Raw genomic sequence first — 25,772 nt, 5'->3', positions numbered from 1 at the left:
GAATTTTCCTTAACTTCTGACATGTATGCCAATCGGTTAATTTCACTTGACAAATTTCCCTGCTATTTTTGAGTATCGAACAGGCCGTATACTCATTTAATAGTGATGTGTCGTTTGTGAACGATTCGTTCATTTTGAACGAATACTTACAAGGACTCGAGAGTAACGAGTCCTCTCAAAAAAAGATTCGTTCATTTTCTCGTGGCCACGCATCGGGACTTGCATAGGCTCAGCCAAGGAAACAGAAATGATTCGTTGAATGCAGGTCACGTGGGAAATTATCCAAAGATCCGTATCCGAAGACCGAGTCGGAAAATGAACGAATAATTTCTGTTTCCTCTAGCTACCAGTACTGAGCCTATGCAGGTCACGTGAAAAATTATCCAAAGATCCGTATCCTGCAGATGAACGAATCATTGATCCGAAGACTCGGTTGGCAGAAGAACGAAACATTGACCCGAAAACAGGGTCGGTAGGTGAACGATTCGTTCATCTGCCGGATACAGATCTGTATCCGGCAGATGAACGAATCGTTCACCTCCTGACCGTGTCTTCGGGTCAATGCTTCGTTCTTCTGCCACTCGTTCATCTGCCGCCGGATACAGATCAGATCAGATCTGTATCCGGCCGATGAACGAATCGTTCACCTCCCGACCGTGTCTTCGGGTCAATGTATCGTTCTTCTGCCAACCGAGTCTTCGGATTTCGTTCTTCTGCCAACCTAGTCTTTTGGATCAATGATTCGTTCATCGTTCATTTTTCACGTGACCTGCATAGGCTCAGCACTGGTAGCTAGAGAAAACAGAAATGATTTGTTAATTTTGACTGGGTCTTCGGATACGGATCTTAGGATAATTTTTCACGTGACCTGCATAGGCGCAGAAGAGGAAACAGAAAGGATTTGTTTACCTCGTTCACTTTCGCGTGGCTAGGTTTAGTAAGACGTGAATTATATTCCTTCACAAGTAATAATTACAGGTTTCGTTATTTTAACTTTTTTGTACTTTTTTTTTTTTTTAACTTTGTCTTTATTGGAAGTAAGACACATAAACATAATGTACATACAGTAAAAGAAATAATGCACCAACATACATTGGAAAATAGGTTAACAGAAATAAATTACTTAAAAAAAAAAGAAAGAAAGAAAGAAAAATGAAAAAACATACAAGGGTGAACCTGGCCTGGAGGAGACTTTACAGGAGCCATATTATGAATATATGGGTCCTTTACTATATAATATAATTCTTAGTATTCTATAATAATGTTCATATTTTATTTTATTATCCAGTCATGTCTACATATGTTTCATTTTGTATCCATTTTCCCCAGTTCCTAGCAAATAGCTCTTCTTTCAATTTCAGTTTGTATGTTAACTTTTCCATACCCTGGATTTCCTCGAATATAGATAGCCATTGCTTACATTGTGGCATGTCTGCTTTCAGCCAATTTTTTGTGATTGTCTTCCTGCTCGCTGTAAGAAGAATTTTCACCAGATATAGGTCATCTCTAGCTACACACTCTACTAAATGTCCTAGGTATAAGACTGTACATGTAAAAGGAATTGGATATCCCAGCGTCTGGCATACAACTTCATGTACCTCTCTCCAAAAAGGTTCTATTTTCTTACAGCTCCAAAAAATATGTGTATGATTTGGTGCCACATCTCCACATCTTCTCCAGCATGTTTGTGGAGTTGACGACTGTTTACTTGTAATTAAGGGAGTGATAAAGTAACGGATCAGATTTTTCCAGGCAAACTCTCTCCACTTATGTGATTGTGTGGTGGTCTGGTGACATTTCCACATTTCATACCAAATCTCAGTAGAGATTTCCTCATCTAGCTCTTTCTCCCATTTAGCTTTTATATATAATGTTGAGTGTTGTTTGGATTCCATTAAACAAGTATAAAGAATTGAAATTGCCTTCGGTATTTCTCTACAGTATGACGTCACAAGAATCTTGATCAGGGGATGAACTTCTCCATCCTTCTTTCTTATTTTTTTATCATAATAGTCTCTCATCTGTAGATATCTGAACAGATCTGCGTTCCTTACACCAAATCTATCTTTCATTTCTTGGAAACTCAGCATTACACCTTCCTTGATAATGGTACATGTTGCCGTTATGCCATCATTTACCCATCCTCTATAGGTCGTGTCCATATTCCCTGGAATAAATTCTCTGTCAAATGCAATCCATTTTAGAAGACTAAGCTCCCTACCTATTTTCAACTGCTTAGCAACTGAGTGCCATGTATCTAGCGTAAAAGATGTTACTGGATCAATCTGATCCTTGAGCTGTAGAGGGGTTTGCCTTTCACCTACGCATGTTTGGATTGGGTAAGTATGAGTGCATATCTCTATATCCTTCCAGCGGGTTATAGCGGTATTATTCCCCCAACATAGAAGTGGGCGGATTTGTGCTGCATAGAAGTACTGCCTCAAATTTGGAAGTGCCATACCTCCTTTATCCTTAGGTAGCTGGAGAGTGGTAAAGCGTATTCTAGGTCGTCTTCCTTCCCATACAAATCTGGATATCAATTTGTCCCATTTTGTGAATTGTGCTTGGGGCACCTCCACTGGGAGTGATTGAAACAGGTATAATAACCTGGGTTGTATATTCATTTTGACTGCATTTATCCTGTCTGTGAGATCCATGGGATAAGTAGACCACCTCTCTATATCCGTTTTTATCAAATTGTTTACTTCTTCATAATTACTATTATATAGTTCTGAAAGGTCTTTGGTTATGTTGACTCCCAAATATTTAAGTTGTTTTGCTTCCCATCTCAGTCTGTGTTTTTTTAGTTTCTGTGTTGGTGTGGTATGGAAAATGAGTGTCTGTGTCTTTGTTACATTTAACTTATACCCAGAGTAGCAGCTGAACTTTTCTAGAGTTTGCATTAATCTATCAAAAGAGTTCACTGGATCCTTCAAATAAATCATCACATCATCTGCAAAGAGGCTTATAATATGTTTTTCATTGTGTATCTCTACTCCACCTAGTAAGGAATCTTGTCTGATCATTTGAGCTAAAGGCTCAATGTATATGGCAAATAAGATGGGACTTAAGCAGCATCCTTGTCTAGTACCTCTTTCTAGAGTGAAATTATCCGAAAGAGAACCATTTACTTTTACTCTCGCAGTCGGGTTGTTATAAATAGCTTTAATGCACTGTACTGTCTTCTGTTTGAAACCAAATTTTTCCAGTGTCATGTATAGGTATTCCCAGTTAACCATATCGAATGCTTTTTCCGCATCTAGACTTATCAATGCTGTTGGTGTTTTGTGTTTATGAATTTTATTTATAATAAGCAAGGTTCTTCTAATATTGTCTTGAGTCTGACGTCCTCTAACAAAACCTGTTTGATCTTCATCTATAATATCCGGTAGTATTGTTTGTAATCTGTTTGCTAGGATGGAGGTATAGATTTTATAATCAACATTTAAGATTGATATAGGCCTATAGTTTTTACATAATTCCCTATTCTTTTGTGTTTTGGGGAGTACAGTGATTATTGCTTCCTTCCATGACGGGGGGATGCGGTTTTCTTTCAAAATCCAGTTGAAGGTAGTGAGAAGAGTTGGAGTGATCTCCTTCTTGAGTTTCTTATACCACTCTGGTGCAAATCCATCACTCCCTGGTGCCTTCGATGTTTTTAATTTTCCTATTGCTTTCTCAATTTCTTCTATAGTTATGGGTGATGTTATTTGTTTATTTTGTATATCTCCTATGGAGGGTAAATCCAGTGTGTCCAAAAATGATTTAGTCTCTCCTCTATTTGTAACTGATGTTTGAGTATAGAGTTCCTTATAATAATTTCTGAATACACTTTCAATTCCCTTTGGATCATATGTAAGCCGGTTTGATTTTGGGTCTTGTATTTTATGGACAGCTCTTTCTACTTGCTGTTTACGCAGTTTCCGTGCCAACAGTTTTGCAGCTTTTGGGCCCACTTCATAGTATGTTTGTTTAAGGTATCTTGTTTTCATTTCAACTTCCTGCTGCAGCAGTACATTTATTTTATGACGTATCTCTTTTAATTGTTGTTTTGTGTTATCCTCTGGACTTTCTTTATGTCTATGTTCTGTCATCTTAAGTTCAGTTTGAAGAGACTGATATCGTGCAATATTTGTCTTTTTGAGGCCACTGGTAATTGCTATCAGTTTGCCACGCATGACAGCCTTTAAGGCATCCCACAAAAAGATTGGAGCTGTTTCACCATTATCATTTTCTTCCAGGTAGTTCTGAATTCCTGTTTTGATTTGGTCTGTTACTGTTTCATTGTTTAACAGACCTACATTTAGCCTCCACAGTGTATTTCTCTTTCTGCCCTTTAAGTAAACAGTTAAATATATGGCGCTGTGATCTGATACATCAGTCACGCCTATTTGACATTCTTTGACTTTATGTCTGTCTTCTTTTTGCATAAAGAAATAGTCTATTCTTGAATATACTGAGTGTGTTGCTGAATAGTGACTGTAGTCTCTTTCTAGCGGGTGAATATCCCTCCATACATCAAAATAGCCCATTTCCTCCAATGTTTTGTTTACCAGTCTTGACATATTCATCTTACCTCTATTCTTACTAGTTGTATCTAGATTATGGTCCAGCACTACATTGAAATCCCCCCCGCAGATGCACATGCCCTCCATTTGTACTGCAATAACATCAAAAAGGGATTTCAAAAAGTTTTGATCACTTTCCGGCGGTGCATAAACATTTACCAGAGTGACCATGTTCTGGTCAATTGTCCCTTTAATTATTATATACCGACCCTCTTTATCTTTTATTTCATTTAGGCATTCAAAATTGGTTGAATTTGATATGAGAATTGCTACCCCTCTTTGGCGCGTATTGGTGTGTGAGCTATAGAAGGATTTTCTGAATCCAAACCTTTTTAGTTTCTCATGTTCAGTTTGTGAAAGGTGAGTCTCTTGCAGAAAACAGATCTGTGCCTTATCTTTTTTCACTTTACTCATTACTTTTGCTCTTTTAACTGGGTTTCCTAAACCATTTACATTTAAAGACATAACCTTCATTTCTTTATATATCATTGTCATTATTATTATTATTTATCCAAGTCTTAACTTCACTTCCTCTTAGGCCAACATTTGAACAGACATTAACAATACAAAGCAAAGAACTATTTAACAGACAAAAAAAAAACCCTTCCATTGAAAGACATAGAGTTGACTTCCAAGAGATGTCAACTTCCCTTATTATGCATTGACATCCCTTTAGTTTTGGGGGAGAAGGCTTTTCGCAGAGAAAGGGCCCCCGCCTAGCAACGTGAGTCCACCCATTTAGAGTTGCTCTACCCGTACTAGTTGTGGTTATGGCATAGGCTACCCTTCCAGCCAACATTCCATTAATACTGAAAAAATAAACCCTTGATATTTCTCATCTAAATAGCCATTATCATTTAACCTATTAATCATTTAACATTGTCATTAGCCAAGTCATTAACATGTGAGTCTCTTTCTACAATTTTCTTTATCTAATCATATAACTCCTATCAACCAAAAAATATCCTTGCCTAGTCGTTTCCCCCTTGACGCCTCTCGTTGGAGTCGTGTTGAAATTCTCGCAGCTTCTGTCTGGTCCGTTGTCTTGTTTCCGCGATTCCATCCCGTCCAACGCGCTGCCAGGCTGCAGTTTTGGATGACAGGAGCTGTTCGAGCTGGGGAGGACCATTCTGATATGCTGGACTTTCCACTTCAATTCCCCTCTTTCGTAGGTCTTCGGTAGCCTCCTCTGCTGTATTGTATGTTTTCTGACCGTTGGTCCAGTGAATACGCATTTTGGTGAACGGTGTCTGGAAGCGAATGCCTTGATTTTTTAAAACCTTCTTCACGTTTGCGTATGCTTTGCGCTTTTGCAACACTCCCGCACTGTAGTCATGGTCGAAATAAATGCGATTGTCTCCCAACGTGATGTTTTTCTTCTTCCATGCTTTGCTCGACACGAGTTCTTTTTCAGTGTATTGGAGAAAGTTGACCACCAGAGGCTCCTCCGCTTTCGGTTTCTTAGCAAGCGCTCTATGAGCACATTGAATCTGGAGGTCTCTCTCAATCGATAATTCAGTGCGGAGCCACTCTTCCACAAACGACAGCACCGAGGTTGTCTCTGTGTCTTCTGGTATGCCGTATATCCGCAGATTATTCCTTCTAGACCTCGATTCCAAGTCATCCAGTTTGTCCTTCATCCTGTTCCTTTCACGAAGTAATTCCTGAAGCACCTCGTTTGCCCCTGTGCTCCAAGCCTCCACCTCCTCGGTGCGTGTCAGCACAGCATCCATCCTTTCATTTTGTTCTTGGGAGTCTTTAGTTATTATCGCCAGTTTCTGGTCCATATCTTCCTTGAACTGTGACAATTCGCTTCTCATATGACTTGTTATCTCTTCTTTGAACATTTTTAAGTCAGCCTTCAGCTCGCTCTGCATGGCAGAAATCTGTTGGCTAATGCCATCCAAGCCAATTTGAAGTGGGTTGATTGGGTCCTGGTTGCTATCTTCAGCTAGCGTGCTAGAGTTAGACTTTACTTTATTTTCGTCTTTCCTTGGCTTTTCCATGGTCTTCTTGGTTTTGGGCTTGGTATTTGTATTCATTATCCGCTCCTATTTTAATTTAGTTCGGTTCTATTATTATTTTTCGAGTTTAGGCGGAGTTTAAAATGTTGGCTAAAAGGAGCTCACTGGTTACACAGCCATGCTCGAGGCAGCCATTACCGGAAGTCCAACTTTTTTGTACTTTACTTAGAGTTCAGCGTAATAGTTTGCCGTGATAATTGAATGCTAGTTTGATAATAAATGACCACTTCAAATCATCCAGACTGTCATGATACATTATTTTAAGCAGCGTTCAGTGAGCAACTATAGGCAAATGAGCTCGAGCGACTTCCGGTTACGATTTTTCAAAATAAAAGTCCCTTATTAGCCCCGTGTTTTCTTAAACTATCAGAGATATTAATTTCATAGTAACATCAAAATGGGTTAAAAACGATTCACTGATGTTACAAAAGTATGGTTTTCTTGTTTTAATATAATGAACAATGACTAAACAGACAATATTGTATTAAAAAAAAGTAAAACACACCCCATTAGGCTGATAAAAGGATTATGCCTTCATTAAAGTTGGTTGAACTTGTTCAGAACTGTAAAGAAAGGGTAAAATATGTTTAGCAGTCATTATTCTGGTCATTCACTGTGAAAAAACACTTGACACACAGATCACACAGGTGAAAAGGGATTATCTCCAATGCCAGGGTATTGCCATGTGACACGTATCACTCTTTGCTGAAAAAACTAAAGATTGTGTCTCAATGAAAGGGGGGTGGAATATGTTCAGGACACTCCAAACATTAAATAAAATGTGTGAAGTAGTTCAGATTTGCGTCCCTGAAGGCTCCACAATACTTTAAACATAGGTGATCAGACAGGCGAAAATGCATTATCTTCAATGGCAGGGCCATGTGACATGTATCACTCTTTGCTGAAAAAACTAAAGATTGTGTCTCAATGAAAGGGGGGTGGAATATGTTCAGGACACTCCAAACATTAAATAAAATGTGTGAAGTAGTTCAGATTTGCGTCCCTGAAGGCTCCACAATACTTTAAACATAGGTGATCAGACAGGCGAAAATGCATTATCTTCAATGGCAGGGCCATGTGACATGTATCACTCTTTGCTGAAAAAACTAAAGATTGTGTCTCAATGAAAGGGGGGTGGAATATGTTCAGGACACTCCAAACATTAAATAAAATGTGTGAAGTAGTTCAGATTTGCGTCCCTGAAGGCTCCACAATACTTTAAACATAGGTGATCAGACAGGCGAAAATGCATTATCTTCAATGGCAGGGCCATGTGACATGTATCACTCTTTGCTGAAAAAACTAAAGATTGTGTCTCAATGAAAGGGGGGTGGAATATGTTCAGGACACTCCAAACATTAAATAAAATGTGTGAAGTAGTTCAGATTTGCGTCCCTGAAGGCTCCACAATACTTTAAACATAGGTGATCAGACAGAAGAAAATGCATTATCTTCAATGGCAGGGCCATGTGACATGTATCACTCTTTGCTGAAAAAACTAAAGATTGTGTCTCAATGAAAGGGGGGTGGAATATGTTCAGGACACTCCAAACATTAAATAAAATGTGTGAAGTAGTTCAGATTTGCGTCCCTGAAGGCTCCACAATACTTTAAACATAGGTGATCAGACAGGCGAAAATGCATTATTTTCAATGGCAGGGCCATGTGACATGTATCGCTCTTTGCTGAAAAAACTAAAGATTGTGTCTCAATGAAAGGGGGGTGGAATATGTTCAGGACACTCCAAACATTAAATAAAATGTGTGAAGTAGTTCAGATTTGCGTCCCTGAAGGCTCCACAATACTTTAAACATAGGTGATCAGACAGGCGAAAATGCATTATCTTCAATGGCAGGGCCATGTGACATGTATCACTCTTTGCTGAAAAAACTAAAGATTGTGTCTCAATGAAAGGGGGGTGGAATATGTTCAGGACACTCCAAACATTAAATAAAATGTGTGAAGTAGTTCAGATTTGCGTCCCTGAAGGCTCCACAATACTTTAAACATAGGTGATCAGACAGGCGAAAATGCATTATTTTCAATGGCAGGGCCATGTGACATGTATCGCTCTTTGCTGAAAAAACTAAAGATTGTGTCTCAATGAAAGGGGGGTGGAATATGTTCAGGACACTCCAAACATTAAATAAAATGTGTGAAGTAGTTCAGATTTACGTCCCTGAAAGCTCCACAATACTTCAAACATAGGTGATCAGACAGGCGGAAATGCATTAACTTCAATGGCAGGGCCATGTGACATGTATCACTCTTTGCTGAAAAAACTAAAGATTGTGTCTCAATGAAAGGGGGGTGGAATATGTTCAGGACACTCCAAACATTAAATAAAATGTGTGAAGTAGTTCAGATTTGCGTCCCTGAAGGCTCCACAATACTTTAAACATAGGTGATCAGACAGGCGAAAATGCATTATCTTCAATGGCAGGGCCATGTGACATGTATCACTCTTTGCTGAAAAAACTAAAGATTGTGTCTCAATGAAAGGGGGGTGGAATATGTTCAGGACACTCCAAACATTAAATAAAATGTGTGAAGTAGTTGAGATTTACGTCCCTGAAGGCTCCACAATACTTTAAACATAGGCCTACACACAGGCGAAAATGCATTAACTTCAATGGCAGGGCCATGTGACATGTATCACTCTTTGCTGAAAAAACTAAACATTGTGTCTCAATGAAAGGGGGGTGGAAAATGTTCAGGACATTCCAAACATTAAATAAAATGTGTGAAGTAGTGGAGAATTACGTCCCTGAATGCTCCACAATACTTTAAACATAGGCCTACACACAGGCGAAAATGCATTTATTCAATGACAGGGCCATGTGACACGTATCACTCTATGCTGATGAAACTAAAGATTGTGTCTGAATGAAAGGGGGGTGGAATATGTTCAGGACACTCCAAACATTAAATAAAATGTGTGAAGTAGTTGAGATTCACGTCCCTGAAGGCTCCACAATACTTTAAACATAGGTGATCAGACAGGCGAAAATGCATTGTCTTCAATGGCAGGGCCATGTGACATGTATCACTCTTTGCTGAAAAAACTAAAGATTGTGTCTCAATGAAAGGGGGGTGAAATATGTTCAGGACACTCCAAACATTAAATAAAATGTGTGAAGTAGTTGAGATTTACGTCCCTGAGTGCTCCACAATACTTTAAACGGACGTGTCACATGGCCCTGCCATTGAACATAATGCATTTTCGCCTGTCTGATCACCTATGTTTAAAGTATTGTGGAGCATTCAGGGACGTAAATCTCAACTACTTCACACATTTTATTTAATGTTTGGAGTGTCCTGAACATATTCCACCCCCCTTTCATTGAGACACAATCTTTAGTTTAATCAGCAAAGTGTCATACGTATCACATGGCCCTGCCATTGAAGTTAATGCATTTTCGCCTGTGTGTAGGCCTATGTTTAAAGTATTGTGGAGCCTTCAGGGACGTAAATCTCAACTACTTCACACATTTTATCTAATGTTTGGAGTGTCCTGAACATATTCCACCCCCCTTTCATTGAGACACAATCTTTAGTTTTTTCAGCAAAGAGTGATACATGTCACATGGCCCTGCCATTGAAGACAATGCATTTTCGCCTGTCTGATCACCTATGTTTAAAGTATTGTGGAGCCTTCAGGGACGTGAATCTCAACTACTTCACACATTTTATTTAATGTTTGGAGTGTCCTGAACATATTCCACCCCCCTTTCATTGAGACACAATCTTTAGTTTTTTCAGCAAAGAGTGATACATGTCACATGGCCCTGCCATTGAAGTTAATGCATTTTCGCCTGTGTGTAGGCCTATGTTTAAAGTATTGTGGAGCCTTCAGGGACGTAAATCTGAACTACTTCACACATTTTATTTAATGTTTGGAGTGTCCTGAACATATTCCACCCCCCTTTCATTGAGACACAATCTTTAGTTTTTTCAGCAAAGAATGATACATGTCACATGGCCCTGCCATTGAAGTTAATGCATTTTCGCCTGTGTGTAGGCCTATGTTTAAAGTATTGTGGAGCCTTCAGGGACGTAAATCTCAACTACTTCACACATTTTATTTAATGTTTGGAGTGTCCTGAACATATTCCACCCCCCTTTCATTGAGACACAATCTTTAGTTTTTTCAGCAAAGAGCGATACATGTCACATGGCCCTGCCATTGAAGTTAATGCATTTTCGCCTGTCTGATCACCTATGTTTAAAGTATTGTGGAGCCTTCAGGGACGTAAATCTCAACTACTTCACACATTTTATTTAATGTTTGGAATGTCCTAAACATATTCCACCCCCCTTTCATTGAGACACAATCTTTAGTTTCATCAGCAAAGAGTGATACATGTCACATGGCAATACCCTGCCATTGAAGATAATGCATTTTCGCCTGTGTGATCTGTGTGTCAAGTGTTTTTTCACAGTGAATGACCAGAATAATGACTGCTAAACATATTTTACCCTTTCTTTACAGTGTTCTGAACATGTTCAACCGACTTTATTGAAGACATAATCCTTTTATCAGCAGATTGTTGTGTGTTTTACTGTTTCTTACTACAATATTTACAATGATGCCTGTTTAGTCAGTGTTCCCTATATTTAAACAAGAAAATCATACTTTTGTAACATCAGTGAATCGTTTTTAACCCATTTTGATGTTACTATGAAAGTAATATTAATTGTCAATTTTCAGCTACATCTTAGTCCTTATCAAAGTATCCTGTACGCTTAAAATTAACTCACTATATCTTACCTTGTTTTAAAGCAAGTTAATATAATGCACAGTTAACAAAATACCATTATAAAGTCTGATCTAGCGAGTAGACAGATTAGGACTTTATAATGACAAATAGGCTACTATAACTTTCAAACACGCTTTTAACTATTTTCCCGATCATTAGGACAAATGGAACAATAAAACTCGTTGCATATAAAAGGTTTTTATATTACCCAGTCGATTAACAGGGTTGTTTGTTGTAAAAAAACCCTTTCATTTGATACAACAAACTCATTTTACTTCCTCGTTTCGTTTTACTTCCTGGGGTTATTGTGGGTTATCGTTGCTAGCAGAACGGAACTATTATTTTAATGCAGGAATTTCTCTTACCACACCCCCCCCCCCTCCCCCGAAATGAACGAATGACTCAAAAAAAATATTCGTTCATTTTACTGAACGAGATTCAAAGAACCGAGTCGGTAAAATGATCCGAACTTCCCAGCACTATCATTTAATCTGCTCACCAAAAGTCGTATAGACTTGTGCCAAGTTTTTTTTGCTACTTGGCTCTCCCTACAGTTGTGGAGTGTAGCTCACTTTTTACACCACTGGTGTAAATATAAATATCGCTTCGAGACCCCCTAATGCAGTGGTTCTCAACCGGGGGTACGCGTACCCCTGGGGGTACGTGAAGGCAGTCCAGGGGGTACGTGAGATTTTTTAAAGATATATTTAAAATAAGCATCCATTCAAAAATCCTTTAAAAATAGTTATTATACGGCTCTTCAGAATGTTCCAAAAAGTTCCGCTGATTTGTATGGGCCATATATGGGTTAAATGTCTGCGTTCGCAGGTCTGTAATTTCTTGATATTCACCGCTGCGAAAAGTTTATGACCGCTGTCATGGGCAACGGGTTTTGTGCTTCTAATTCACATATTTCATATCAATCCGCAAGTAGTCCGGTAATTTAACGTAACAGAAAGTCATTGAAATGTGAAGTCAGAAGGTGGGTTGCTACGCATTTGCGTGAAGAACTAAATCACGAAATGGCAACAAAATCATTAAAAAGAGGTATTTTGGAGGAATGTCTTCTATGGTTTTGGCAAGTAACCGTATAATAAGCGGGATATTTGTATTTATTTCAGTAGGCCTACTTTCGTGCGTGTGGGTGTGCCTGTGAGCGTTTGCGCTGATATAAATTGATATTACTATTGCTCTCGTGTGTGTGTGTGTGCCAGCCATGTGTATTGATCGTCGGAATGGAATTGTTGGAATTACGATCTGAAGTACACACATTTCTGATTGAGCACAGATCTCCCCATGCCACCTTGTTCCAGGACACAGACTGGCTTGCAGAACAACTAACTAACTTTGCTTTTCTATGTGCTATCTGGCAGATATATTCAGCAAACTGAACGAACTGAATATGTCTCTGCAGGGAAAAGACACCAGCATTTTAAAACTGTATGACAAGGTGGGTGGCTTCCTGAAGAAAGCAGACCTTTGGAGAAGAGCCTCTGCACAGGGGGATTATACCTGCTTTCCTCAGGTGGATGATTTTCTCCGTAATGAGGATGAGGACAGAGCTTCAGTCAAGTTGCTCATCGTGGGACATTTGACTAACTTGATTGAAAATTTCCATTCCTACTTTCCTGACATGGAGGATAAATCTAAACAGCTGGATTGGGTGAGAAACCCATTTCACTTGTCCGAAACAAACGGAAGCAAGCTACCTGTCACTAATCAGGAAACACTCCTGGAAGTGTCATCTGACCGTGGCCTCCAGATGAAGTTTGCCACATCCACACTCACACAGTTTTGGGTGTGTGTGAAGCAGGAGCAGCCTGACCTGGGACAGAAAGCTTTGGAGCAGCTACTAACCTTTTGCCTCCACATATTTATGTGAGGCCTCCTTCTCTGCAATGACTGTGATCAAAACAAAGCAGAGAAACAGACTGTGCCTGGAGAAGAGCTTGGTCACAGCAGTTGCCTCCCTGCCACCAAGACTGACAAAGCTTCTCAGTGAAGCACAAGCACAAGTTTCTCACTAAAACTCAGTTCAATGCAACAATGTTCAATGTTCAGTGTTGATAGTTTAATAAATCAGACAATGATGGCATAGCGCTGTGTATTACATCTCTTTTTCAATCAAAAATGCTCTGCGCTGGTTAGGGGGTACTTGGCTGAAAAAATATTTCACAGGGGGTACATCACTGAAAAAAGGTTGAGAACCACTGCCCTAATGGACAGTGGTACACTGTATTATTTGACAAACTGAAAGATATGTGTCAGGGAATTTTTCCCTTTACCAGGACTGTATTAAACTCAGAATTAAGACACCCACAACCAAGAATAGAATAAATAATTGACTTTTACTCTGGCAAAGAGGAGTGCATGGTTTCAGCCCGCTCCTCAACATACACTTCTACAAGAGGAGTGCAGTGGTTGCAGAACGCTGTTCAACCCATCACTGCCTCTCTAGTAAAATGCCTGACCCTTTATTCAAGAAAATATCACAGAACACAGACATGACACTCCCATGGTCGTATCCTCTCGTCCCTGGTTCCCAGAGATAAGAATGTTTACCTAAAAAAAAAAAAAAACCAGACTCTGGGTCTTACAACAATAAATCAGTCTTAACCTAAACATTTCATGACACCTCTGAGTTCCAAATCTCCTCTTCTCACAGTTTCACACTTCCTCTCACAGAACAATGGAAACAGCTGAGACTTCTATTTAACAAACTAATATCAAACTAAAACACATATCATGATAATAATTATATAAGCATATTTCTTTCACAATATGGAACTGGCAAAGAAAACTAGAACCCAAAGAAGCATGTTGACTGACAGGGTAGAGTAATATTACAATAGCTTACACAAATATAACTGCATATTTTGTATCATTGTGACATTGGAGATGAACGCTAACAACCAAAAGAATAACAAAAACACATTTTTAGTTTTGCTGAAATACTGCTCTAGTATTTAGTATATACATGGTTTTCTGAGTGTTTGAATGTGGAATATGTATAATCTAATAAAATGCATTGGACAATGTAATTTATTACTGATCAAAACTGAATTAATTTATTTGGATGCTAGCCTGAGACGGGACTGAGGTTGATGACTGGGCATCTGGAAAAACTACATATCTCCGTGAGACAGGGATGAAACTGATAAGGTTACAGCCTGTGTCACATTCTTTCATCAATTAACATGGGCATGGATGTAGACCTATTTTGAAAAACTAGTGAGTCGACAACTTTCCTAACACTGCCAAACATCAAGCAAGCGCAACACAAAACATAGTAAGACAGCTAATAAGTTATTACTGACAAATCCAATAGCAAGAAGGCCAGCTCAACATCTGATTTGCATCCTTTTGTCTGTTTTAGCTCTCGCCAACAAGTAAAAGCCAGTCCGAGACTGACTTGTTCGGTTTTATTGTTTGGTTACGCTCTTTCTCTTATTTGCTTCCTCCGACAACGTCGCCTCTGCCATGATGTGTATACAGTGAATACTATGCTAGCTTCCTCTTATAGCTAGTAGAAGGGTCTAGTTCAGGGGTTTTCAACTGGTTTTGTCCCAGGGACCACCAGGTCCCCTGGTTGAAAACCTCTGGTCTAGATGTTATTGTCTGAGGTGGTTCCATAAAGCATTACGTAGTTCTCGCAAGAGGTGTCGCGCCCTGTTACATGCTACATAGTTACATGCAATGCAATTGCATACCAAGCGTACAGTGGCAATGGTACATGTGCCATTCTCCGTATCACAAGTCAGTGTACTACAAAAATGATTTTGAAGCTGTTATTTTAAGGTAAAATTGTTACATAATGTTGCTTTAAATGTGCTATATAAATAAAGTTCACTTGACTATACATTATACATTCATAGACCATCAAGGACACATCCCTAAGTTGATGACTTGTGTGTGAAATAGGCTGTTATTGCTAGTCTGTACTCCGCTTCATTGGCAACCCCTACACTGCACTTATAAAACAATGCAATGGCTCATGGGACTGGTCGATTTTACTAGTTGGAGCATTACACTCAGCAAGAGTAGGCTACTGAATAACTGAGACACACTCATGTGCCACTAGCCTATTTGTTGAATGAATATAATTAATTCACAAATAAAAGTCTACTGACAGAAAATGACATGAATGTCGTGATTTGTGTACCAAATGGTTATTTTCCTATCACTAATGTGTTGACCCAACAAATGTTGACTATAACAGATCAAGTTCATGGATTGCTCGTTCATTTTAAATCGGAACACTTCGAGGGTGAGTTATCTACTCTTTATCTGTGTAGTGAGTTGGATTCGTCCCGTTCTTTTCTCACGTCACGGTACTCATTTAACTCCACCTGATCAACAATTACTTAATTAGTGGGCACTGCTTGGATGTGGCTATAAAGGCCTGCGAGTTTGCTGTGGTGTCTGAGCTTGTGAACCGCTACCTCTCCTGTGTGGTTTCCTCGTTCTCCTGCGGTAGGTTGTCGTCGCATCTAGGTAGTTGCGTTGAATTTTAAAGATTACACTTTGGACTTACTTCGTCCTTTATTGTAGACTGGGGTTGTGGTCCTCTCCTCCACAGCGTGGTTGCTGTCACACTGGTCACCTGCCGTGTGTGTGCTTATTCTCACAAAGTTGGTGTGAACCCTAGAGTATACCTCCCAGTTAGCAAGCCTGCCATAGCTTTTGTTTTCATTAATTTAGCGTCATTCCCTCCCCTAGTGTGTTTGTCCATAGTCATTTAACAGTGCTGTCTGTTTGGGCGTTGATCTTTAAAAAGTAAACTCATGGTGATTTAACCTTTTCTGCTTTTGGACTAACCCGTCTCCAGTCTTTCGAGGTCCACCTCTTCCTGGACATGCATACTGGTCATCCTTAAGTTATTTTTCTGTGGTGTTTCTGTGTGGTGTGTTTTAACCTGTTGCAAAGGCTGGTGTGCCTAATTGAACATTAGTTTAACAGTCTGTGGGTGAAATTCCCCCGGTGGAGTGGTCTGGCTACTTATAGCCTACAGGGCTACGCTTTCTTGCCTTCTGTGAGGCACACGGTGATGACATACAAGTGCAGACAGCGTTTACTTGTATTTAATCTTGACTGTTTTGTCCCTAAGTGATTTGTTAATTTTGCCTTTTTTTACGGTTAGCATGGTCCTTGACGTAAGGTGGCTAGCTGGCTAATGTTAGCTTCCCTTTAGCGCCCTGTGATTGAAATTGTAGTTCGGATGGTTTGGGATTGCAATGTTGGTACATCAAAATGAACGAATGCAGTACGTGATGCCCATAGTAATTAAACTGGGACATAATTATTTGTTTCCCCCTGGCGTCTGTTAATGAAATTCCTCGATGGGGCTCGAGTGCGAATAACACTCGATGATGAAACTTCACAGACCTGTACTGAATGGTAGTGATTGCACCTTTTTTATTTTCTGATGAGATTATTCAGAGCCTCACGACGAGTGTGTTGTACTGTTTTCACCACAGTATCCCACGTAATGTCTTTTGATATTCGTGCGTCTTGGCCTTCTAGCCAGTGTAATCTATGAAACGTTTTTTTTTCTCTAGGTGTCCGTTAACTGAAGGAAATTGCACCACTTCATCAGGTAAAGTACTCTGCACACTTTCTATCTGTTCTTGGCGTGTGACTATTCTATGGCTCCTGTTTTTTCCTTGTTTGCCAAAGTGCAACCAAATTAAGTATTACCAAGTATTTCTTTTCCCCCCCAGAGAACAAGAGTACTTTCTCTCATCAAGGCTGAGAATAGGTGAGGGCTCAAGTCTTAAACCTGTTATTCCACAACATGATGTAGGATTATCTTGTGATGAACGTATTGAATGACAAGCATATGTCTGACTTGTTATGATGATTGTCATTATTCTGATTTAATTGATGGTTAGTCTAAGACTGCATAGGCCTCCAACTAGTTGGCTTATTTCTACTTTTTTGTTACGGACTTGGTAACTGCCAGCAGTTAATCTTGTTTATAGTCCTGTGTTGTGTCTTTGCTGAGCCTATTGTTGGTTAAACAAATCCATATCAAGTGTACCCAGGTTCACATGGTGGGTGGTTTCTTTTCCAGGTTGTGGGCATTGCAGAGGCCTAGTTGAGGATGCACTTCTTGGTAAGCTGATTTGCTGTCTGAAGTGTAGTATTGTGTCTGCTTGAGCATACTTGAGTCCTGAGTTTAAATGGGTTTGTCCCATAATCCTCTGGACTACATGTACCATGGAAGTCTAGTCACCAACGTCTGATCCGATGTTGTGCTCAAGATTTGTTGGAAGTTCTGGTTTTGACTAAGTACCCCCCTTTTCCGCTCTCTTTAGGATTGTGGTCTGGGAGTTGGTCAATCTCCTGGATGTGTGGTGGTGAGTGACTGCCTTTTAATCTAGCCTGTGTTGCTGGTATCTGAAAGGTTGAATTGGGTTTTTACCCATTATATACTTCTGGATGACTTCTTGTCAGATGGCATACTTGTCACCAAAGCACTGATCAGCTAAACAGAAGTTTGAAAGCACTTTGGTATTGTTTTGACTTCCTTTCTCATCTCCTAGGTTGAAGGGTCAACATGAGAACCTCATCTGAACTAAGGTGAGTCTTGTAACATCCACAAGATTTCTGACATTTCAGTTTCTATGATGAGTATACTTAGCTCACTTTGAACCAATGTGAAAAGTAAACGAACTCCTGAGAAACTAGTCTAAAGGGAATATTTCTACAAGTTCATTTGTATCCAGGCGCTCACTACCTTGTGTTGGTTTTCTGCAGCATGTCTTCGGTCATCAAGTGAAGTGGGAACCACATCATGAGGCTGCAGGTAAGCTTTCTGTCTTGTGCTGTGTAAAAACGCACAGTATGCCTTGGTGCTAGTCATTCAGCTTCAGCTGTGTACTTGTAGTGAATCTATGAACCAAACATTGCAAGTTACATGATTCATTCAATTCATCTTTCCTCTGAAACACTGTTGAAGCAAATTAACTGATTCTTGCAAATGTAATGGAATTGATGGTTTCCTGTGCCTGGACACATGGTTGAATGACTGTCTTTGCTTATACAGGCAGACACTGCCTAGGTGGAAGCTCTGTGAAGGACGTACGAAATCAATGCCCAAGACGGGTGTATGTAGGGCAACACATTTTAGTGTTTTAAAAGCATTTTAAGCAGTATCTAAAGTTGAGGGTAATCCCGTACTGCAAGTTATGATTTTATCCTTTGGAATCTCGTTCGTCTGAAACCCTGTTGAAAGACTTTGAAACTGATGCTTGCAGATTTACCTTACCAGTCGTTTGCCATGTTCAGGGACTTGACTCTCAAAATAATGGAGCTTTTCCCTGTTTGCAGAATATGCCTGTAAAGATCCAAGCAGCCAAATCACGGTGAGTGGCTTTTTTTGTTTTTGGTGTTATTTGTTTATTAGCATGCCAAATCCCAGTAAAGGTCATTATGATGAAGCTCGCACACGTCTTACACCCAGTCAACTCCAGAACCTGAAAAGGTGAACCCACTGGAGTTGCCTGGGTAAGCAAGGAGATGACTTGTTGGGGTTACCAACTGTCTGATATGACCAGCTGGTTTTGGTTCTGACTATGATGTACGATTTTTATTGATCCCCCTTTTAATATCTCTTTATTACTATTTTTGCAGACCTTGGACCTACTCCTATGAGTCATGGCAATCCCTGACTGGATTTTAGGTGCCAGTAAATTGTCCTCACCATCTGTCATAAAATGGTGAGTATTTTTTATTTTTTTTTAATCCCCTTAAATTCCTGACTTTTTACTTCAGAATTTACAACCCCAGTCTGAGTTTAGCCGACTGATTGGTTTCACTGATTTGAGGAACTCCTTTACAATCTAAATGGAATATGACTCACATTTTCTGCCTTGTGTGCATACACGTTTGTAAAAATACATGCAGTTATATCTGAACAGTGATATGATGAGGTTCTTACCGCCCCAGTCTGATGTAAACTGACTGATTGGTTTCTCTGATCTTAAAATGTCCAGAATAGCAGAGATGGATTTCAGAGTTCTTCTGCGTAACGGACCTTTCGCAGAGTCTGAACTGGCACTTGGAGCTTAGTTATGCAATTGCGTACAGCAACGGCTAATGAGCCATTTAGCAGACGTGGGTGCATTAGGGTAACTACTCATATACAGACTTGTGTTAATGATTGTCAATCCCCAATAAATACAGAAACGGTCCTTTCGAATGTGAGTGCCTAACGGATCCATTTCAAACCCAGACAGGCTAGCCATGACCACTGCCTGGCAGAGGAGCCTTAAGGATTTTTCCTTAACTTCTGAAATCTATGCCACTCGGTTCATTTCACTTGACAAATTTCCCTGCCATTTTTGAAAAGGTGAAAGTTAGTCAGAGGCTGTTCATTTGAAATGGAGTATCGAACAGGCTGTATACTCATTTATCTGCTCACCAAAAGTCCTATTACCTTGATGTATAGCCTTGTGCCACAAGCCCCATTATGTGTTTTTTTTTTTTTTTGTGTGCTACTGAGCGCCCTCTACAGTTGTGGAGTGTAGCTCACTTTTTACAGCACTGGTGTAAATATAAATAGCACTTCGAGACCCCCTAATGGACAGTGGTACACTGTATTTGTTGACAAACTGAAAGATATGGAACTGGCAAAGAAAACTAGAACCCAAAGAACCATGTTGACTGACATGGTAGAGTAATATTACAATAGTTTACACAAATATAACTGCATATTTTGTATCATTGTGACATTGGAGATGAACGCTAACAACCAAAAGAATAACAAAAACACATTTATAGTTTTGCTGAAATACTGCTCTAGTATTCAGTATGGCTTCTGAGTGTTTGAATGTGGAATATGTATAATCTAATAAAATGCATTGGACAATGTAATTTATTACTGATCAAAACTGAATTAATTTATTTGGATGCTAGCCTGAGACGGGACTGAGGTTGATGACTGGGCATCTGGAAAAACTACATCTCTGTGAGACAGGGATGAAACTGATAAGGTTACAGCCTTTCACCAATTAACATTGGCATGGATGTCTATGTTAAACTAGTGGCTAATAAGTTATTACTGACAAATCCAATAGCAAGACGGCCAGCTCAACATCTGATTTGCGTCCTTTTGTCTGTTTTAGCTCTCGCCAACAAGTAAAAGCCAGTCTGAGACTGACTCTTGTTCGGTTTCTTGCTCAGTTATTCTCTTTCTCTTATTTGCTTCCTCCGACAACGTCCTCAGTTTCTTTGTCGCCTCTGCCATGATGTCCATACAGTGAATACTATGCTAGCTTCCTATTATAGCTAGTAGAGGGGAAGTTGTTATTGTCTGAGGTGGTTCCATAAAGCATTACGTAGTTTTCGCAAGAGGTGTTGCGCCCTATTACATGCTACATAGTTACATGCAATGCAATTGCATACCAAGCGTACTGTGGCAATGGTACAGGTGCCATTCTCTGTACACAAGTCAGTGTACTACAAAAATGATTTTGAAGCTGTTCTTTTAAGGTAAAATTGTTACTTAATGTTGATTTAAATGTGCTATATAAATAAAGTTGACTTGTCTTGGTACTGGTCGATTTTACTAGTAGCAGCATTACACTCAGCAAGAGTACTGAATAACTGAGACACACTCCTGTGCCACTAGTCTATTTGTTGAATGAATATAATTAATTCACAAATAAAAGTCTACTGACAGAAAATGACATGAATGTCGTGATTTGTGTACCAAATGGTTATTTTCCATCACTAATTTATTGGCCCTACAAATGTTGACTATAAAAAAACTCGAGTTCATTTTAAATCGGAACACTTCGAGGGTGAGTTATCTACTCTTTATCTGTGTAGTGAGTTGGATTCATCCCTTTCTTGTCTCACGTCACGGTACTCCAACAACTACTTAATTAGTGGGCGCTGCTTGGATGTGGCTATAAAGGCCTGCGAGTTTGCTGCAGTGTGTGAGCTTGTGCACCGCGACCTCCCGTGCGGTGTAGTTTCCTGTTTCTCCTGCGGTAGGTTTTCGTCGCATCTAGGTAGTTGCGTTGAATTTTAAAGATTATACTTTGGACTTAATTCGTCCTTTATTGTAGCCTGGGGTTGTGGTCCTCTCCTCCACAGCGTGGTTGCTGTCACACTGGTCACCTTCTGTGTGGTGTGTGTGCTTATTCTCACAACGTTGGTGTGAACCCTGGAGTAACATACCAGTTAGCATGCCTGCCATAGCTTTTGTTTTCATTAATTTTGCGTCAATCCCTCCCCTATTGTGTTTGTCCAATTTAACAGTGCTGTCTGTTTCGGCTTTGGTCTTTAAAAAGTAAACTCATGGTGATTTTTAACCTTTTCTGCTTTTGCACTAACCCGTCTCCAGTCTTTCGAGGTCCACCTCTTCCTGGGCAAGCATACTGGTCATACTTACGTTATTTTTCTGTGGTGTTTTAACCTGTTTCAAAGGCTGGTGTGTGTGCCTTATTGAACATTAGTTTAACATTCTGTGGGTGAAATTCCCAGGGTGGAGTGGTCTGGCTACTTGTAGTACAGGGCTACGCTTTCTTGCCTTCTGTGAGGCACACGGTGATGACATACAAGTGCAGACAGCGTTTACTTGTATTGAATCTTGACTTTTGTCCCCAAGTGATTTGTTAATTTTGCCTTTTTTTACAGTTAGTATGGCCTTTGACGTGAGGTGGCTAGCGGGCTGATGTTAGCTTCCCTTTAGCGCCCTGTGATTGAAATTGTAGTTCGGATGGTTTGGGATTGCGATGTTGGTACATCAAAATGAACGAATGCAGTACGTGATGCCCATAGGAATTAAACTGGGACATAATTATTTGTTTTCCCCCTGCCGTCTGTTAATGAAATTCCTCGATGTGGCTCGAGTGCGAATAACACTCGATGATGAAACTTCACAGACCTGTACTGAATGGTAGTGATTGCACCTTTTTATTTTCTGATGAGATTATTCAGAGCCGTACGACGAGTGTGTTGTAGGCCTACTGTTTTCACCACAGTATCCCACGTAACGTCTTTTGATATTCGTGCATCTTGGCCTTCTAGCCAGTGTAATGTATGAAACTTTTTTTCTTTTTTCTAGGTGTCCGTTAACTGAAGGAAATTGCACCACTTTATCGGGTAAAGTACTCTGCACACTTTCTATCTGTTCTTGGTGTGTGACTATTCTATGCCTCCTGTGTTTTTTTCCCCCTTGTTTGCCAAAGTGCCTCAATGATGAATCATTTCCAGAACTCTTTCTTACTGAATTTCTTTTGAAGAAATTTCATTGGATCTAAGTATCTATCTATCGTTGATATTTGTTCGCTTGATTAGTCAATTTGGTTGTATTTTTCTTTTTTTTTTTTTTCAGAGAACTAGAGTACTTCCCCTCAGCAAGGCTGAGAATAGGTGAGGGCTCAAGTCTTAAACCTGTTATTCCACAACATGATGTAGGATTATCTTGTGATGAACGTATTGATCGACAAGCATATGTCTGACTTGTTATGATGATTGTCATTATTCTGATTTAATTGTTGGTTAGTCTAAGACTGCTTATTTCTACTTTTTTGTTACAGACTTGAGGTAACTGCCAGCAGTTAATCTTGTTTATAGGCCTGTGTTGTGTACTGGTGAGTGTCTTTGCTGGGCCTACTGTTCTGTTGGAGTGTAAAGTGATGATTTTAAATCTGACAAGCATATGTCTGATTTCAGTGATGCTAGTGTTTTTTTTCTGATACTCTCCATCTTGGTTAAACGAATCCATATCAAGTGTACCCAGGTTCACATGGTGGGTGGTTTCCTTTTCAGGCTGTGGGCATTGCAGAGGCCTAATTGAGGATGCGCTTCTTGGTAAGCCGATTTGCTCTCTGAAGTGTAGTATTGTGTCTGCATGAAGCCATGTCTGCTTGAGCATACTTGAGTCCTGAGTTTAAATGGGTTCGTCCCATAATCCTCTGGACTACATGTACCATGGAAGTCTAGTCACCAACGTCTGATCAGATGTGCTCAAGATTTGTTGGAAGTTCTGGTTTTGACTAAGTACCCCCCTTTTCCGCTCTCTTTAGGATTGTGGTCTGGGAGTTGGTCAATCTCCTGGATGTGTGGTGGTGAGTGACTGCCTTTTAATCTAGCCTGTGTTGCTGGTATCTGAAAGGTTGAATTGGGTTTTTACCCATTATATACTTCTGGACGACTTCTTGTCAGATGGCATACTTGTCACCAAAGCACTGATCAGCCAAACAGAAGTTTCACTGCTTGAAAGCACTTTGGTATTGTCTTGACTTCCTTTCTCATCTCTTAGGTTGAAGGGCCAACATGAGAACCTCATCTGAACTAAGGTGAGTTTTGCAACATCCACTACATTTCTGTGATTCAGTTTCTATGATGAAGATACTTAGCTCACTTTGAACCAATGTGAAAAGTAAACGAACTACTGAGAAACTAGTCTAAAGGGAATATTTCCAAGTTAATTTGTATCCAGGTGCTTACTATCTTTTGTTGGTTTCCTGCAGCATGTCTTCTGTCATCAAGTGAAGTGGGAACCACATGAGGCCATGCAGGTAAGCTTTCTGTCTTGTACTGTGTAAAAACGCACAGTATGCCTTGGTGCTAGTCGTTTAGCTTCAGCTGTGTATTTGTAGTGAACCTTTGATGGCAAGATGAAAACATTGCAAGTTACATGATGAGTTCAATTAGTCTCGTTCGTCTGAAACACTGTTGAGAAGCAAATTAACTGATTCTTGCAAATGGAATTGATTGTTTCCTGTGCCTGGACACATGGTTGAGTGACTTTGTCTTTGCTTATAGAGGCAGACACTGCCTAGGTGGAAGCTCTGCTCTGTGAAAGAGGTAAGAAATCAATGCCCAAGACTGCTTTTTAAGCAGTATCTAAAGTTGAGGGTAATGCTGTACTGCAAGTTATGATGATTTATCCTTTGGAATCTCGTTCGTCTGAAACCTTGTTGAGAGACTTTGAAACTGATGCTTGCAGATTTACCTTAACAGTGGTTTGCCATGTTCAGGGACTTGACTCTCAGAATAATGGCGCTTTTCCCTTTTTGTAGGATTAGCTGCTTGGATCTTCACAGGCATCATCATGGTGAGTGGCTTTTTTGGTGTTTGTATTTGGCATGCTCATAAACAAATACAGTTAAGGTCATTATGATAAACTTGCATATGTCTTACACCCAGTGTCTACTCCAGAACCTGAAAAGGTGAACCCACTGGAGTTGCCTGGGTAAGCAAGGAGATGACTTGGTGGGGTTACCAACTGTCTGACGTGGCAGAAATGGCTTGGGTCTGTTGGGTAGCGACTTGGTTTATATGTGTGCATACTACTGTGTTTCTGACACCAGAATTGACACTCTTTTGCAGGTTTGGCTGTTATGGTGAAATGATTAGTGTCTGGTCCTGACCATCTGTCTTAAAATGGTGAGTTTGTATTTATCCCCTTAAACTCCTGACTGTATTTTACATGATGAGTCTGAGTTTAGATGACTGACTGGTTTCCCTGATTTTAAGTCACTGATTTGAGGAACTCATTTACAATCTAAATAGAAAATGACTTGCATTTTCTGCCTTGTGTGCATACAGGTTTGAAATCCTTGGCAGAAGTCCTGGCCAGACACGGCTGAAAAAGGTTTGTAAAAAGGCATTCAGGTTATATCTGAACAGTGGTGTGATATGATGAGATTCTTACCGCCCCAGTCTGATGTAAAGTGACTGATTGGTTTCTCTGATCTTATAACCTTCACTACAATTGCCTGGAAATGCCGCTTGCAGAAACCAACTGATGGTGGCTTGTTTTCTCTCTAGGGACCATACATTCAGATTGATTGTTTTTTTTCTGTATGCCGGAGAGTGAGCGGTCCATGCCAGGTTTCAGAACATGATCAGGTTGCCTGCATCCTCAGTGATTTGGGTCCCCGCTATCCCCAGGCTTTGGTACTCAAAAACCTGTCTGCTCCAAGACTCTTTGGCGTCATCATGTTCCAGCATGGCTTTCTTGTACTACAGTTTTTATTTGTGAATAAATGTGTGGCCCTAACATTGTCTTGGAATTGTATCAGGATGGGATGGATATTGAGGGTTACAACTTCACCATAAGCCAGTAGAGCAAAAACAGTAAGAGTAGCTAAGTGATATGGTTGGCTGTTCTGGAAATTATGGTAAAAATGTATTTTCAGAGTTCTTATGCATTAACCCTTCGCTGAGACTAAGTTGTCGTTTTGTTAGGGCATATAGCAACGGCTGATGAGCCGTTTTGTCGGCAGACGGGTGGAATGGGAAGACTATAAGGAATTGTATTAATTACTAAGTTTCTATATATTATATAGTGTGCGTGGCAAGTCATTTTGTATGCGAGGGCCATAATCTGGCTTCGCTTTCCACTCCTACCCACAGACCCTTAACATTCTATGGATTGGCTCCTACTTTTACAATGG

At 39.9% G+C, this 25,772-nt stretch overlaps 1 long non-coding RNA gene and 7 other non-coding genes across 12 annotated transcripts; all 8 read left to right on the top strand.

Annotated features, from left to right (window-relative positions):
- The first annotated feature begins 15,639 nt into the window (after positions 1-15,639).
- Positions 15,640-25,375, top strand: LOC116220795. 5 transcript variants are annotated; one of them, XR_004163880.1, is made up of 23 exons: positions 15,640-15,825; positions 16,911-16,948; positions 17,073-17,110; positions 17,426-17,467; positions 17,670-17,711; positions 17,898-17,934; positions 18,112-18,160; positions 18,401-18,461; positions 18,685-18,719; positions 18,988-19,073; positions 22,430-22,467; positions 22,700-22,737; positions 22,905-22,958; positions 23,137-23,178; positions 23,394-23,435; positions 23,630-23,666; positions 23,841-23,888; positions 24,136-24,177; positions 24,393-24,427; positions 24,520-24,565; positions 24,703-24,759; positions 24,922-24,967; positions 25,144-25,375. It is a non-coding gene; the product is annotated as an uncharacterized LOC116220795 (long non-coding RNA). The 5 variants fall into 5 exon arrangements; XR_004163881.1 differs by lacking the exon at positions 18,401-18,461 and having other exon boundaries at positions 22,905-22,911; XR_004163879.1 differs by lacking the exon at positions 18,401-18,461.
- On the top strand, positions 17,974-18,039 carry LOC116220887. The gene has a single exon (XR_004163925.1). It is a non-coding gene; the product is annotated as a small nucleolar RNA SNORD29 (small nucleolar RNA).
- Positions 18,782-18,908, top strand: LOC116220902. Its single transcript, XR_004163939.1, has one exon. It is a non-coding gene; the product is annotated as a small nucleolar RNA SNORD22 (small nucleolar RNA).
- On the top strand, positions 19,274-19,340 carry LOC116220894. Its single transcript, XR_004163932.1, has one exon. It is a non-coding gene; the product is annotated as a small nucleolar RNA SNORD31 (small nucleolar RNA).
- Positions 23,705-23,770, top strand: LOC116220889. Its single transcript, XR_004163927.1, has one exon. It is a non-coding gene; the product is annotated as a small nucleolar RNA SNORD29 (small nucleolar RNA).
- On the top strand, positions 24,245-24,315 carry LOC116220891. The gene has a single exon (XR_004163929.1). It is a non-coding gene; the product is annotated as a small nucleolar RNA SNORD30 (small nucleolar RNA).
- On the top strand, positions 24,485-24,612 carry LOC116220904. Its single transcript, XR_004163941.1, has one exon. It is a non-coding gene; the product is annotated as a small nucleolar RNA SNORD22 (small nucleolar RNA).
- On the top strand, positions 25,007-25,073 carry LOC116220893. Its single transcript, XR_004163931.1, has one exon. It is a non-coding gene; the product is annotated as a small nucleolar RNA SNORD31 (small nucleolar RNA).
- Positions 25,376-25,772: the final 397 nt, after the last annotated feature.

Source organism: Clupea harengus, chromosome 6 (assembly GCF_900700415.2).
Source record: "Clupea harengus chromosome 6, Ch_v2.0.2, whole genome shotgun sequence".
In the NCBI taxonomy this organism is placed as follows: Eukaryota; Metazoa; Chordata; class Actinopteri; order Clupeiformes; family Clupeidae; genus Clupea; species Clupea harengus.
The sequence above is the reverse complement of the archived record's forward strand: the minus strand, read 5'-3'. Positions and strand labels throughout refer to the sequence as shown.